We start from the raw sequence: 14,766 nt of genomic DNA, 5'->3' as shown, positions 1-14,766 counted from the left end.
GGGGGGGGGTCCCTGACTTTTGGACAACCGCTGTAGGTCCCTTTAAAAATCATTTCTGCCTAGCATCCAGCAACTGTTGTATTTATTCGTGGTAGTTCTACTTTAACATTCAGTATGAATAACCTGACTATATTTGATTTTTTTTCAGCCAGACAACATCAATTACTCTTGTTATTGTTTCACCTCACATTCATCCCACCATGAGGAGGAAGATAAAACATTTTATTCTCCTTCTTGGGGAAAAAAGAAAAGAAAAACTCCCCTGCATCAGTCTAATTTCCTCTCCCAACATTTGGTCCTTGAACACAGCACAACAATGAAAAATGCACCAGTCGATAAGAGGCTCTTATTTTTCTCCCCACTTGAATTATTGCCGGGTCTGACCCACGTTCCACACTCCCCTCTCACTGGATATATACGCTCATTTTCACTGCATAATATTTCCACTAATGGGAAACTAATGGAGACATTCTTCTTAAAGCAAGACATGTTTCCTGTTAAATGGCCAGTGGCCCTGAAGTAGTGCCCAGTCTCAGGTGGTCAGCTGGGGCCAGAACCACCAGAGGTAAACAGACACTGTAGCACTAAACAGGACCTGACCAAGCCTCATTTCTGTATAATAACAGTGTTGTACCATTTTAACAACGTACTCCGTCAGTGAATATTATACAACACGTAAGGAGTTGTTGGAAGTTTATTCATTCATTCATTTATTTTCTTTGTCTCGATGGAACCTGGCACGGAGGTTTGCCTGCTTCCAGAAAAGGTTCCAAGGAGTTTGGACACACACCTCTTTGTTTTTTACAGGACGAGACACACACACACACACAGACATAAGGAGAACATGCAAACTCCACACAGAGGGGCCTGGGGTTCGAACCCAGAACTGTCTCGCTGTGAGGTGACAGTGCTAGCCACTGGACCACTGTGCCGCCCGATATTGCGATATACATAAATGAAAGTTTGACTTAAAATGACTTTGTCTCACCACACAATGGGACAACTATTTCTTAAATTGGTACTGAATGTAAATTCAGAGATGCATAATCATCCAACATGGAAATTATTCAATTACACTATAACTATGGTTGCCACCCATCCCGACTTCCCAGGGTTGTTCTCTCATTTTGAGCGACTGTCCCGGAAAATCAATATTCTTTTGCAGGACATGAATTGTCTCGGTTTTTGTGAAGATGCACGTCTAATTTAGAATTTCATAGTTTCAAATAAGACCTCATGTATTTCCTTCTACTGCTTTTCTGTTTTCTTCTTGGTTATGTCCATATCTGTCTGTAACCGTGTGGAAATGGGTACAAGTGGGTGCAGATGCCCTGAGCAGTGAGTTCCTGGTGGAACAGTGGAAATCGCTTTTGTTTACTTTTAGTTGAGCGACGCACCTCGATGGAAGTGGATGTGTGATAATGAGCTCCTTATTCTCTTCGCACCTCAACTCTAGAGTAACGTTTAAGTGACATGTGGGTTCTGTTTTGCTCATGTATGATAAGACAGAGCCATCACGGTAAGGTTGAAGTGTAAATAGTGTTAATAAATAATGAGTATTGTGGAAGTCCCAGCACTGGTGTGGATGTGAGTTTTTGCCTCCTCTCCTTTTCTATCAAATAAAAGCAAAAAATAACTTTATATATAAAGTAAGAGAAACTACACTGACATTACAACCACTTTTTATTAAATATAACGTAGATAGAGTCAAATCGATGCAGTCAAAGGCATTTCCAACATTGTCACTGTGTTTTGTTTTGTGCTGCTTGTCCCTGACATGTCAGCCTGAGAGGACAATGCCGAGCTGACATTTTGGGGCCATTGTGCAAATTTCCTGAGAAAAGAGCCTCAAAAGGCGATTTTCAAGGAACAAAGTGTGCTGGCTGCAGTCTGCCTACTGCTAAAATATTCATCCTGAATAAAAACCAATCCCTGGTGATCTGCTCCCCACCAACTACATTACAGACGCTGCTGCTGGAGAGCCAGCGTAAACAGCAGGGAGAGAAGCTAAATTAAAAGCAGCGTTACCGTTGAGATACACAGCCTTGGTGGCAGATGTCATTTATACCTGTCCTCTGCTCTGTCAAGTCTCAGCCTCCACTGACCTCACTGGAGGAGCCGGGTGCTTCATTATCATTAACAGTGTCTTATTAACACTGCCAGCTTTTGTGATGGTAGAGTCCTGTGAAGGTGATGAAGCAGATGCCTGAAAGTTAGAGGAGTAGTTCTACCTGTGAGTGATGAGGGATTAGTTTGGTGTTAGCTAACCCTAACCCTAACCCTAGTGTTTCATTGATCCATTAAACATTAAATTAACTTTTAACTCTTTAATGATGTCAGCTTGAGGAGTGTCTTGAGTTATGGCTAAAACCTTGTGAAGTCACTCTGACATTGATCTTTGACCTTTGACCACCAAAATCTAAGCAGTTCATCCTTGAGTCCCAATGAATGTTTGTGCCAAATTTGAAAAAAATTCCGTCAAGGTGTTACCTTGATAACGTGTCCATGAGAATGGGAAGGAAGGACAAAGTGAAAATGGCTCTGGCTCTGACTGCCGCCAGCGCAGAGGAATAAAGATAATCAACAGATTCATCAGCAGCTGGGATTGTTAATGAACACAGACAGACCTCTCCCTACCAGGGTTTGATTTCATGAATGTGGTATTGACAGACTTGTTTCCCTGCTAAATCAGTGCATTGGTGGAGACATGACACTTGAGTGACGACAAACAGACTCCAACAAATCCAATGTAACTATCAGCCTCTAAAGTTGTATGAATATTATTCAACCTTTTTGGGCCCAAATCATATGGTGTTCTAGTGGAACCATATGAAATGGTCCTGGATCCTGGGGGTTGGGAACCTCTGTATTAGCAGGTGTTCAGACTAAAAACAGCTTTATTAAACAAGACTAGGTCAAATCCTGATCTTGTAACTGAGACGTCGTCTTTCAAATTCACCAAACACAAATGATCACTCAGAGAGAATGTTAGAAGAGACAGACTATGTTTCTTTTATCTAAGTTATATTTATTAAATAAACATATTAACATTATATAACAATACATATTTATTATAGAAAGAGGATGACACACAGCAAAGGGCCACAGGTTGGACTCAAACCCGGGCCACTGGGTCAAGGACTAAGACCAAGTCCTCCACCACCCGCCTCGAGACAGACTATGTTTCTTATTGAGTCTCTCACAGAGCACAGCCTCCGTCTGGATCCACAACAGTTTAGTCTTTATTTACTTCAACTCCAGAAGGTAACAGACTTTCATTAGAGGCAGGTCTTTATGTCTAACTCCCTCTGCTTGATACGTAGAGTTGGTCATAGCCGTTAGTACGAAGCCTCGTTACCGAAGACTTCTCTCTCTCCCTCCCTCTCTCCTGCTCTCTCTGCTCGCTGTGTCTTATGTTTAGTTATTCCTCTGCCTCCTTTAGTAATAATGATACATGGAATGAAAGTAGTTTATTTGCTGTAATGGAGGTGGTGCTCAGTGTATTTGAAGCACTCCTCCACTTCCCTGTAGTTCCTGAGCAGCTGTGAAACCAGAGTGGCTCGGTAGACGGCCCATAATAAGGGGTATAACCCTAAACCCCCAATTGGCATCCATACACGGCCCAGATCTGAACCAGGTTCATACCCAATCTGTTAGAGACTAAGTCTAGAGACAATGAGCTTAGCTGTAAACACCCCCTAATAGAACCTGTTTGATCCAGAGACTCCAACTCATTGACGAGGCACTCTGCTGACCAGTGGTGGAAATATGATCAGTCAGTCAGTCAGTCAGTCAGTCAGGGACATTCCAGATTATAGGGTCGGCCCTGCTGATGGTGCTGCTGGTGGTGTGTACTTTCAGGTACCATGAAAATGAATACCGTCTAGGAAGTTCTGTTTAACTAACAGAGTCACAAGTTTGATTGTATATCAGAGGCTGAAACACTGAACACAGATCTATAAAACTCTGAGACCAAGCACACAGCAGTTATTTTATCCTTCATTGCAAAGCCTGTGTATATTCTCATTTGTCCAGGTCATAGTATCCTAAAGGAGTTTTAAATCGAAAAAACAACTGGACTTGATTATTTGTCTGGGAAGACGTTTCACCTCTCATCCAAGAGGCTTCATCAGTTCATGTACGCATCTGACCAGGCTGGGACTGGTCCTTCATTGCAAAGATTGTTACAAACCACACCACTGATGAGCCACTAACGGTCTGACTCTCCTGCAGGAGACTCCAGGTTATATCCAGTCACAATCAGAACTAATGCTGACTGTCTTTTCACAGCCGTGATCTTTCACTAAACCTTAACCACACTGCAGCTGCCGCACATGGACATACAGGGGAATCATTGATCCTTACAAACAACGTTCAAGGTTTTAAAAAACTGTCCAGTACCAGTCTGCAGTCTAACCTGAGCGTTCTTTAAAGACACTTCTAAAAATTAAACTTTTCAATAACATGACCTTTTAGTTTCTGAAGCTTAATCCATATCTGCCAGCCTTTGTTTTCAGATCCCAACCGCCCACCCTGCCTTCATCTTAAGCTCTGACATTTTGTGAGTGAGTTCATGTGGCCTTTCCAGTCATATAGATTCAAGCACATCAGCGGCTGGAAGTAAAACTCACAGTGAGGCGGGTTGAGGATTATGGGGCGAATGAACCTCCTGGCGAGGTCAGGACTCCATCTTAACACCTATGCAGGGTCAGGGGCTCAGAGCACCGGCCTCACCGTCACCACTTCCTGTGGGAATAAAACAGAGACACGTTATCACACACTTGTAGAAGCTACGCTGAAGTTTGTTCCCATCACTTCTGTCTGCACACAGCCAAACACCTCCTCTGTTCTGCTTTTAACGCCAACTCTTCCCCTCCAGAGGTCCAGCCACGGAACTGACAAAAAACACATTTGAGCTGAGCACATTGCAAGTATGGCTGAGTTTGGCTCAACAAAACTCTTACCAAACCTTTTATCTCAGCTTTAACTTTTATCAGCACAAAACGATGTGGAAAACATTTACGTAGCATAAGGAAGCCTCTCATTTTTAGCTGAACATCAATTTTTACTGATTTAAATGCCAATCATCACAATCATCAATCAATCAATCAATCCATCCATCAATCACATCGGCTGTAGTAATGTAACTAGACCAGAATCTGAATCAGAAAAAAACTTTATTGATCTGTACAGAGAAATTGTTTTGTTACAATTTCACAACATGCAGTTAGGACAGAGGACAGAACAGAGAGGACACAGGTTAAAGATGTTCCTGGTAAAAAAAATATAAGAGAGAAGAAGATAAAGAGGTGGAAAAGAAGAGTGAGGGCAACTGCACCAGGCTGCCAGAAGGAAACTACTCTCTAGATATTGTGTGGTTAAATAATAGTCCACTCACATCACATTTTTGTATTAAGAGAATAGTTTACTATGATTGTTTTCCTCCTGTCCACAAAATGGGGGACAGAATCCACAGCCCTCACTCTGTGCAGGAGTACGACCTTCTACGAGCTGCACTGCTGGGAGAAAATACCAGCAGCAAACCTACATGTGCAGTAAGTAGGACGAATACCAACTCCCTGTGTCTCGCGTTAGCTTCAGCTGATCTCAGGAACGCCGCTCTGCACAGAATGAGCACCGTATATTTTCCCCTTCTCTTTTGTTGGAGCTGTGTCAAAGTGCAACTTCATGCGGTCGGTACTGAGGGAATGACTGCAACTGTTTAAAGTAAACACGGCATGTGTCGGTATGTTTGATTTGTGTTGTTCGTTCACCCCTGTGTAAAACATGTACAGGTGCTGGTAAGCAATGCTGAGAGGTTATCACACTCTACTGAAGGGAAGCTCTACCCATCCACCAGCAGGTGCATTTCTTTCATGTTTGCTCCATATTTTACAATTAGACAATAATTTATTCTGTATTGTATGTATTATACTTGATTATTTTGTATTTTATTCCTTGTACCAGCTTTTTTATTCTTTACTGTGCATCCTGAGGTGTCCTTGAGTGCCTTGAAAGGTGCCTATAAATAAAATGTATTATTATTATTATTATCAATATATTTGCAAGCAGTTCTCTGACGTTCCCCTGCTGCCACTGTGTGTTATTTTCTGCAACAGGACAGGAGCAGCATTACGTTTTTTCAATTTATTATCTGTGCTCTTCTCTTTCTAACAGCTGATTTCATCAACAGCTGATTTTGCCTCTTTTCAAGCATCCGTGTCACAGAACACCACATGTCTGAAGACATCAGTGTTGATTCATAGTCTCCGTTCAAACTTTAATGTAACTAACCTTAATGTCTGCTGAACATCAGACTGGGTTGTGTTTGCCTTAGATAACACAATAACACAACATCACAGACCTGGTATAAACCTGAACTCCTCGGCTTCACTGGTTCTGACCAAACTAAACATAATGTAGCAAGAAACACAAGCAGTTACACGATCATACAAGTGTGAACTGGCAAACAGTTAGCTACCAGGTTAGCTACCGCTTTGGATGCTGCTCATTTGTTCTTATTGTTTTGTCGACTGTTCTTTACAGCTTTAACAACCATAGTTCCTGTAACAAAACTGCCACACCGTCCCCCTGCCTCCAGTCAATACTGAACTGAAATCTGCCAAACAGAACAGAGAGGGGAGACCTCTGCTTAGTGGACAGAGGGTCTTCACAGGAGGCAGCGCCTCCATCAGAGACTGTGATACACTGTCCACCAGAAGCCCTGCTTCAAGCATCAGCCATCAGTCACAGTGAAGTGAGCACTGCTCATTAGATGGATCATGATTCCTGATAACATTATTCTCTCTAATTACTGATCTATACACAGAGACCACGTCCATTCACACAGGCTCAGCACCGCTCATCAGTCACAAGACATTTAGTCTGCTTTCATTTCAGACCTGCTCAATGCTGACGCTCACAAACAAGAGAGCGGGGATGATCAACACTCATTACATTAGTTTTCTGTCTCAACCTTTCTCACTCTATCTCTCTCTCACTTCTTTTGTTGCTTTACCTCTTTTCTCTCTATTCTCTATAACACTATTCACTATTACATATTCTTGGGTTAGGTTTTAGAGCGGTTGGGGTTAAGGCTAGATGTGGACTAACTACACGACAATCCACCAGGACACACTCCATCTGCTTCTGATGTAAATGTTGAGGTCAAAGTCCCGCGTGTTCTCTGTAAACACAAGCACAACTGAGCTTCTAATCAAAGTGACATCGTCATCCTGCAAGTCATCCCAGAAAAACAGCCAGCAGCTGCTCTGGCGAGGAGCTGTGAGGTCATCACCTGAGCGCCGGTTCACCGAGTGAATCACTGTACCAGTTTTATTCCTGTTAACTGACCTGTCAATCACTGCAGCAGTGCAGAGTGATCTACTGAGGCATTCTGGGACCAGTGGCATTAGAATAAATACAAAGGTCACATAACGGAAAAGAACATTTACATTGTGAGGCGTACAAAAGATCTCAGTCTCACACCTACCCGTGTTTGCTGAGTAGTTACCTTCAGAAAGAGACACTGTATACCTTATTCACAGGCCGTAAATACTTATAAATGGTATATAAATGTGAAAACTCACATATCATTTATGATTGTTTATGTATTACACTCAATGATTGTAATATTCCCATTAGGTAGGGAAGGCAGCACTGGGGAGGTGGAGTGTCTGGGCCAGAAGCGTGAGCTCAATGTGCACTATTCCATTTTATGTCCCTATTTGATGTCAGTTCAGATGGGAAATGTTGATTTTCACATATAAAGGTTTACATTTATGTGAAAAACTCCACTTGACACATGGCACTATCCTCCTCTAATTTAAAGTTTACATTCACATACAGCATATAGCTCAAATATTTTTCCCACGTTAACTTAAAAACAAACTTACGTGTGAAATCACCACATAACACATGTGACATTATCTTTTTCACATGTAAAATTGTCATTCAAATATCAAGTTAAAAACATCTTTTTTTAACCACATGAATTTTCAGATACACATGTGAAGCTTTGGTCCACGTGAAATGTTCCACTTCACGTGTCACAATCATTTTCACATGCAAAGTTACATGTGAGGTTAAAAACATACATCAGACAGAAAGCTCTTTTTTTATTTCCATCTGTTATATCCAAATGAGGGGGCGTGGTTATCTCACAGATTCAGACCAAAGCAACAGCACCACAACAGCACTGATAAATGTGGCATTTGGAAATAAAGGTCTCCAGAAATAAATAAAAATGTTGTTTCTAAAATCAAAAGCGCACTCCCACTGCTGCTGTCAACATCATACATGTGTCACCACTGAATCATGCGTCCACAGGCAATTCTGCTCATTAGAATTCTTCCGTCACTTTCCTCCAATGACCCTTTATCTGGTTTTTGCACAAACAACTTAAAAATGGTAGAAAAATATGACACAGGTTTGCCTGGAACATGCCGCTGAAGGGACAACAACCAGAGCGCTGGCATGTTATGTAATAATCCCTCATGTTAAAAGAGAAACTTGCTGGCACATGCACTTGTGTACAAACAGTGCAACACAGTTAAAAAATACCCATGAATAACTGCATGCTTTGCTCTTTGAGTTATTTCTTTATTACAACATGCTATTTCACCTCCAGCTTCTCCCTCCCTGACCCAGTTGAGAGCTGCAGCTCAGCTGGTTGCTTCCAGCTGACGGTGCACTCACACCCCAGCAACTACATCGGTAACTACTTTGAAATAGGAAGGTGCCCAGCGGTGGGGTGTAATGTACTCTGTAATTACATGCAAACATTGGCTAACTGTGAGACGGACTGACAGGACCGCTGCTGCTGAAGTCTGAATTGTAATATATAGCAAGTGTGTTGCTGAGCAAACTACAAAACTACTGTCAAGGCTTTATCAGAGTGTGATCAAATGTTTTAGTGACTCCTTCATCAGTCCCATCAGAAGTCATCTAGGTTTTGAATAAAAAGCTTCAATATCAAGTTTTTGTCATAATGTTACATTTCACCCCAGGGTTGTTTGCACTAACCTTGTGTTTGAGACAAAACCACAGACATGATCTGTTTGTGTTGCTGAGATATCGCCTACACCATTTAACAGCAGACACATGGAACTAGTTTGTATTAAATTTTTAATGCACTGGCTTAAAAGATCCAGAATGAAATTTAAAAAAAATGTTACAACCATCCCCAGTCTCTCCCCTAACCATGAATATGATATGAAAATATGATATTAAGCCAGTCTGGGATCACATAAAAACACAGGTGTACTGAGGAGAACTGGGGCTGGTTTAAAGACAAAAAAAGGGCGGGGGTCTGATTTAGGTTTATTATCCAGTAGATCCAGTGTGTCAGGATCGGACTGTGTGACATCAGCTCCAAAATCTGACAGACAACGAAAACAAGCAACAACTGCTGTTCATGGTCGCCTGAACAAACCAGCATGTCGTTATTTTTCTAGTTCGACAACTTCCAGGACCTAGTGCTGTTCCACACACAACTACACACATGGCAACACAAGAGAGGAATAATATGACAGAACCGCCTATGTGCAGGTTGTAGACAGCAGGCTGCAGTAGATCAGGGTCTAACCTGCAGTCTGCTCGACCCCGTCACTGCAAAAAACACGTCAGGACATTGTTTTGTCCGCATGGCAACATTTGCAAAATTCAGGCTTTTGACAGCTCAGGTCAGGAGCAGGTTGTTGTGACTGTATATAAACATCCCAAAGTCCCAAACGGGTTGCAAACTTTGCAGGGCTGATGCTCCGAACCTGACCTAAACCGCCACATCCTCACCTTCTGCCTTGCTACACAGACTCACATTTCCTACAGTGGAACTGGATGTTGGATGTAAATGATGAGGTTTGGAAACCATGTGGATACTGGGCTGAGCTTTGTCTCTTAGCCAACTCACAGCAACAGTTTATCCTTGACTCCTAATCTTGATTTCCAAATCTTCCAAATCTAAGAGAGTGACCATAGACAAACCATAGATCAGAGGTTCTGCGATTAAAATTGATTTTCATTTGAATAATCCATCATTGATTCATAAAATCCTGAGATCCAGCTTTAAATGTATGTCTTTTCCAGTCTCCTGTGGATGTGTGAAGCTTTTCACTCTTCAAGGAGATCTGGTCACATGACTTCCAATGAAGTCAGCGGTCTAAAGGCAGATGTGCGGCTGCATTTCAGATTTAAACATTTATAAGACTTTGGATATTCAAGAAGAAGCTGTTTGTACATGTTCATACACAATGCACTAGGGTACGTTAGCAATGCGCATTAGTTAGCTTAACTTAACTTCTTCATTGCCTATAAAAAAAGAAATACAAAAGCAACACTGCCCTTAAGTTGATTCAGTTGTTTTCATGTCCATGTCTACAGTCTTTTTATTCTACAGGTTCTACAGTCAGTCAGTCAGTCAGTCAGTCAGTCAGTCAGTCAGTAGGTTGTTTCAGAGTCATTAGGTGTGATGATACAGGACAGGAAGACATACCTGCTGCATACCTGGACTGGGATTTATGGGAAATCATGTGTCCAGAGCCGCATGTTTACACAAACAGTTCAGAGCCGACCTGCAGGACTCCACAGAGACCACTTCGTCGACACGGTTCACTGAGAGCTGCTTTTATTAGCATCTAACCTTCTCTATGACGAGGTGGTTCATGCGCGGTGCAACTTGCCAATTACGTCAAATGAGCCGTATTCAAAATGGAGCTCAGTGAGTGAAATAAACGGTCTGAACTGCAGTCACACAGAACGCTGTCTGAGATCCTGCCCTCCAATGAAAACCTCCAGGCTATTTTAAGACTGGAAGAGAAGGAAATATAGAGCAAGTATTTTTGCATGCAGACAAAACCCATATCAGCTGACGTTAATTAGCCAACAACATCCACTCATTAATTTGTTTGAAGCTTGTACCCTAAAAACAGCACAGCAACTTTGATGTAATCCAAGGCCTCTGTGGGAGACGGCGTAAGTGAAAGAACGTGGAAGAAATATCATAACAACCAAGAGGATGATGCAGATGATAATAAATACATAAAGTCGGCTGTGATACATCAGTGGAGGGAGACAGCACTGACACCCCAATGAACAAAACTCCCCCGGGTGACACTCTCATGCCTCACATCGATCTCCATCCGCTGCAGGGTCCAGGCATCAGTCAGGCGGCGTCAGCCACTCAGTTAATTGGGAGAAAAACACACAGGCGAAGAAGCACAGACCTCATTGTGTCTTTGATCCATAAAACATGATGAGTTCAATTCCCATCTCTCCTTTCATTAACTTAACCAACATGCCGGGAAATGAATAAAACATTCAGCGAGAAAATGCAAAGTGAAAACAACAACAGGAAATGACTTCCTGTAGTGGAAGAGTGTGAATGTGCTGGTTGAGGAGAAACCTTTTCTTCTCCCTTCACTCCGCACAGACAGCAGCCTAAAGGTCAGGGCTCTGTGCTAATGACTGGATGGTTGCCAGTGTGAGTGTGTGTGTGTGTCTGTGTGTGTGTGTGTGTCTGTGTGTGTGTCTGTGTGTGTGAGAAGAGACAATGAGTGACTGCCTCCCTTTCCCATCAACACACTCCTACAGTGCACTTAACCTCCAGCTGCTGCAGGCAGGTTGTGGTAGGACTGGGCAGATGTCAGTGTGTCTGTCAGGATCCATTAGAAGCACCTGAAGAACAGCAGGCATGCTGGGTAGGTCAGCACTGTCATTTTAAAACACTAATTAATTATAAATCACTCAGTCACTCTCCCCCTGAACACAAGGACTGTTAGCTCTAAAAATCATAATTATAATACAGACGTAGTTGTAGAACAGCACAATTAAAAGTGAATAGTAGCACCTGCAGTTATAGCGTTGCACATGCTAACAGTAGTAACAGTGTAAGTGGTGGTTGCACTGGTGGTGAATGTATTCACAGACATATAAACATAGACGCTGCATTGGTCGCTTCAGCCCGTTGCTGTGATACGTCAACGTTGCCACTATATTGGACCAGGAGGGACCGAACTGAGCAGCTGCAGGTTTTCTGGATGAAAGACTCTATAACGTTTATATTTCTCAAACAATTCGTTTTTTTTCATTTTCGAGGGTTAATAATCTACGTGGAGTAAAAATAAAAGTTTAGAAGTTACTGACATGGTGGAAAATAATTCATTGTCATAAGGAATTATTAAAAATAGTGAGTCAAATAAATGAAATAAAATAAATAAAGATAGTGAGACACTATGGCAGTCTGTCTGATTTCTATATTTCTATCAATGTCAGGATGAGATACAACACAATTGATCCCAGATGGGAAATTCAAATGTTAAAGCAGGATGACATATTTACATGATAGGCTGTGGCTGTGGTAGAAAAAAAATAGCAAACATATGTTATAGTGTAATGTGGAATATAAGTGTAATGTAGTATAAAGTGAGATGCATTAGTACAACAATGTAATACAGCAGTATATCGTATTATTATTATTATTAATTTCCTAAATACAACAAGGTGTAACATGAATATATTATAATATTATAGTAGCAGCATAATATTTGATTAGGAATGGTGAATAGAAAATGTGTTATAAAGAGTAGTTTAATTTATACATGTAATCTAAGTAACTGGAGACCAAACTTTGATTTTTACTCCATGTAAATCATAAAACCTTTGAATATAAAAACAACTCATTGAAATCAGGTGAGAAATATGAACGTTATTGAGCTTTTTATCCAGAAAAACTGCAGGTCTTCTGTTCAACACCAGCAGCTACATGTACAGCATATGTCTATGAATGTATAGTAGTGGTAGTGGTGGGATAGTAATGGTAATTGTACCAATAGTAGCAATAGCAATAACAGTAGTATTAGTGTTGTTAGGTGTGGTGGCACTGGTCATGGCAGCAGTGGTAAAATTAAGTAATTAATTATCATGAATATTAGCAATAGTGGCACCAACTGCAATTTATAGAATGCCATCTAAATCAATATTAAATAAATAAATAAAACTATTAGGGCGGTGCCATATCAACCCGTCCACGATAACACCCATATATACTTTTACATGATAAAAAAAAAGTGTCAACAACGACGCAAGCCCAAACGTGTGAGAGCGCGAGCAGCCTCCGATGACTTACCGAAAAAGGGAGGTACTTCTTCAATAGTATGGAAGTGGTTTGGCTACTGGAGGTCAGACCTCCAACTAAGCGCAATACTTTGCAAAATATGCAAGAAAACTGTTACCGCTGAAGGTGGAAACACAACGAACTTGTTTCACAACTTGGAGCAAAAACACATCGTCGAGTTCAACCAGGCTGTGAAGGCACGCGAGCAGGAGATGCTAGCAGCTGGTGATGTGCGCCCAACAGTAAACAAATGACTGGACCGAGCATCGCTGCAACACGCGCTAGCTGCACTCCATACGACAGGAAGAGCAGACCGTGGATATTACTAATGCGGTTACAAGGTGTTTGGCTGAGCATATGATGCCAATCAAAACAGCGGAAAAGGCTTAAAAAGCTCGACCCAAGATACAACATTCCAGGTAGAAACCACAGACATGTGGATTGCTGCTGTTTGTTTACATTTGTAGTTAAGATTTGATGTCAGTTTTATTAGGTGACAGTATTTTGCAGGCTGTTGAAGAATTACAAGGTTAAGTTACTTTTGTTATTGTTTTTGTTAAACTAAAGTGTTAAGCAGTTATGTTACACGTTTACGTAAGATTTCCAGGGAAAACGCTAACCTAGGTTACTTTTGTGCTAACATTTGACTCATGCTGTGTCACTTATATGTACGGAAGCCGAGAACGGCCATGCCCCTTTTTTATTTTTGCAGTTTTTTTCTTTTTTTTTTTGCAGTTTTCTCATTATAACGACTTATTATTTCGTTATTTCGATATAACAAAGATCGTTTTCTCGTGATAACGAATTAGCAGTGCTGCTTCCGGTTAAATAAATGTTGTTAGCGTTAACGTTAACGAATTAATTATTTCGTTATCTCGATATAACGAAGGTCAGGTGTGATGATTGTGTACTGGACTGGACCGGAGCATCCTCATTTCAGCCCAAGAGCTGCCACCGGCTGCTTCAGCTAAGGTAACGTTAACGCTAACAACATTTATTTAACCGGAAGCAGCACTGCTAATTCGTTATCACGAGAAAACGATCTTTGTTATATCGAAATAACGAAATTACAAGTCGTTATAAAGAGAAAACAGTGCAAAAAAAAAAAAAAACAGTGCAAAATTAACATGGCTGTTCTCAGATTCCGTATATATGTAATGCTGTGTCGCTGTATATAATTCTGGGTCACTGCTATTGCACTATAATGCTGCTGCTACAGCCACCTTGTGGACAATAGATTCAATAGATTAGAACAATAGAGTCTGTCATCAATGACAGTAGCTCATTGGAAAAGAAGGATGGAAAATGCCCTTCATTTTGTTTGCAGCTTGCAGGCAACAGCATTTATTAGTGCAATCACCGATGAAATGTTGTCCAGTATTTTTTTTTGTATATCATCATAAATATCATTATCGCAGATTTCCTTGAAATGTTTAAGTTTGTATATAACTGAGCCAGTAGATAAATAAATATCTATATAAACGAATGAATAAAAAATGAATACATTTTATTTATTTCAGGGGGCTTTTATTTTATAATTTGACACGGAGGCTTTTATGTCCAAATGCCACATTTATTTCCCAGCTCTTTTTATTTCCATCTCTAATATTCAAATTCTAATGACGGGGCATTGTTATCTCACAGATATGTCAGAG

The 14,766-nt window shown here is 41.1% G+C and overlaps 1 protein-coding gene across 1 annotated transcript in view; it reads right to left on the bottom strand.

The window, feature by feature from the left end:
- lrfn2b (leucine rich repeat and fibronectin type III domain containing 2b) overlaps window positions 1-14,766 on the bottom strand; it is a 144,718-nt gene that overhangs the window by 66,108 nt on the left and 63,844 nt on the right. Inside the window, exon 3 of the mRNA XM_023410354.1 lies at window positions 4,632-4,746. The gene's annotated coding sequence lies outside the window, so the exon portion shown is untranslated. The remainder of the gene's footprint in view (window positions 1-4,631; window positions 4,747-14,766) is intronic.

This window comes from Seriola lalandi, unplaced genomic scaffold (genome assembly GCF_002814215.2).
Source record: "Seriola lalandi dorsalis isolate HSWRI2012SDOR001 ecotype SW California unplaced genomic scaffold, Sedor1 jcf7180002054423, whole genome shotgun sequence".
Taxonomy (NCBI): Eukaryota; Metazoa; Chordata; class Actinopteri; order Carangiformes; family Carangidae; genus Seriola; species Seriola lalandi.
The sequence above is the reverse complement of the archived record's forward strand: the minus strand, read 5'-3'. Positions and strand labels throughout refer to the sequence as shown.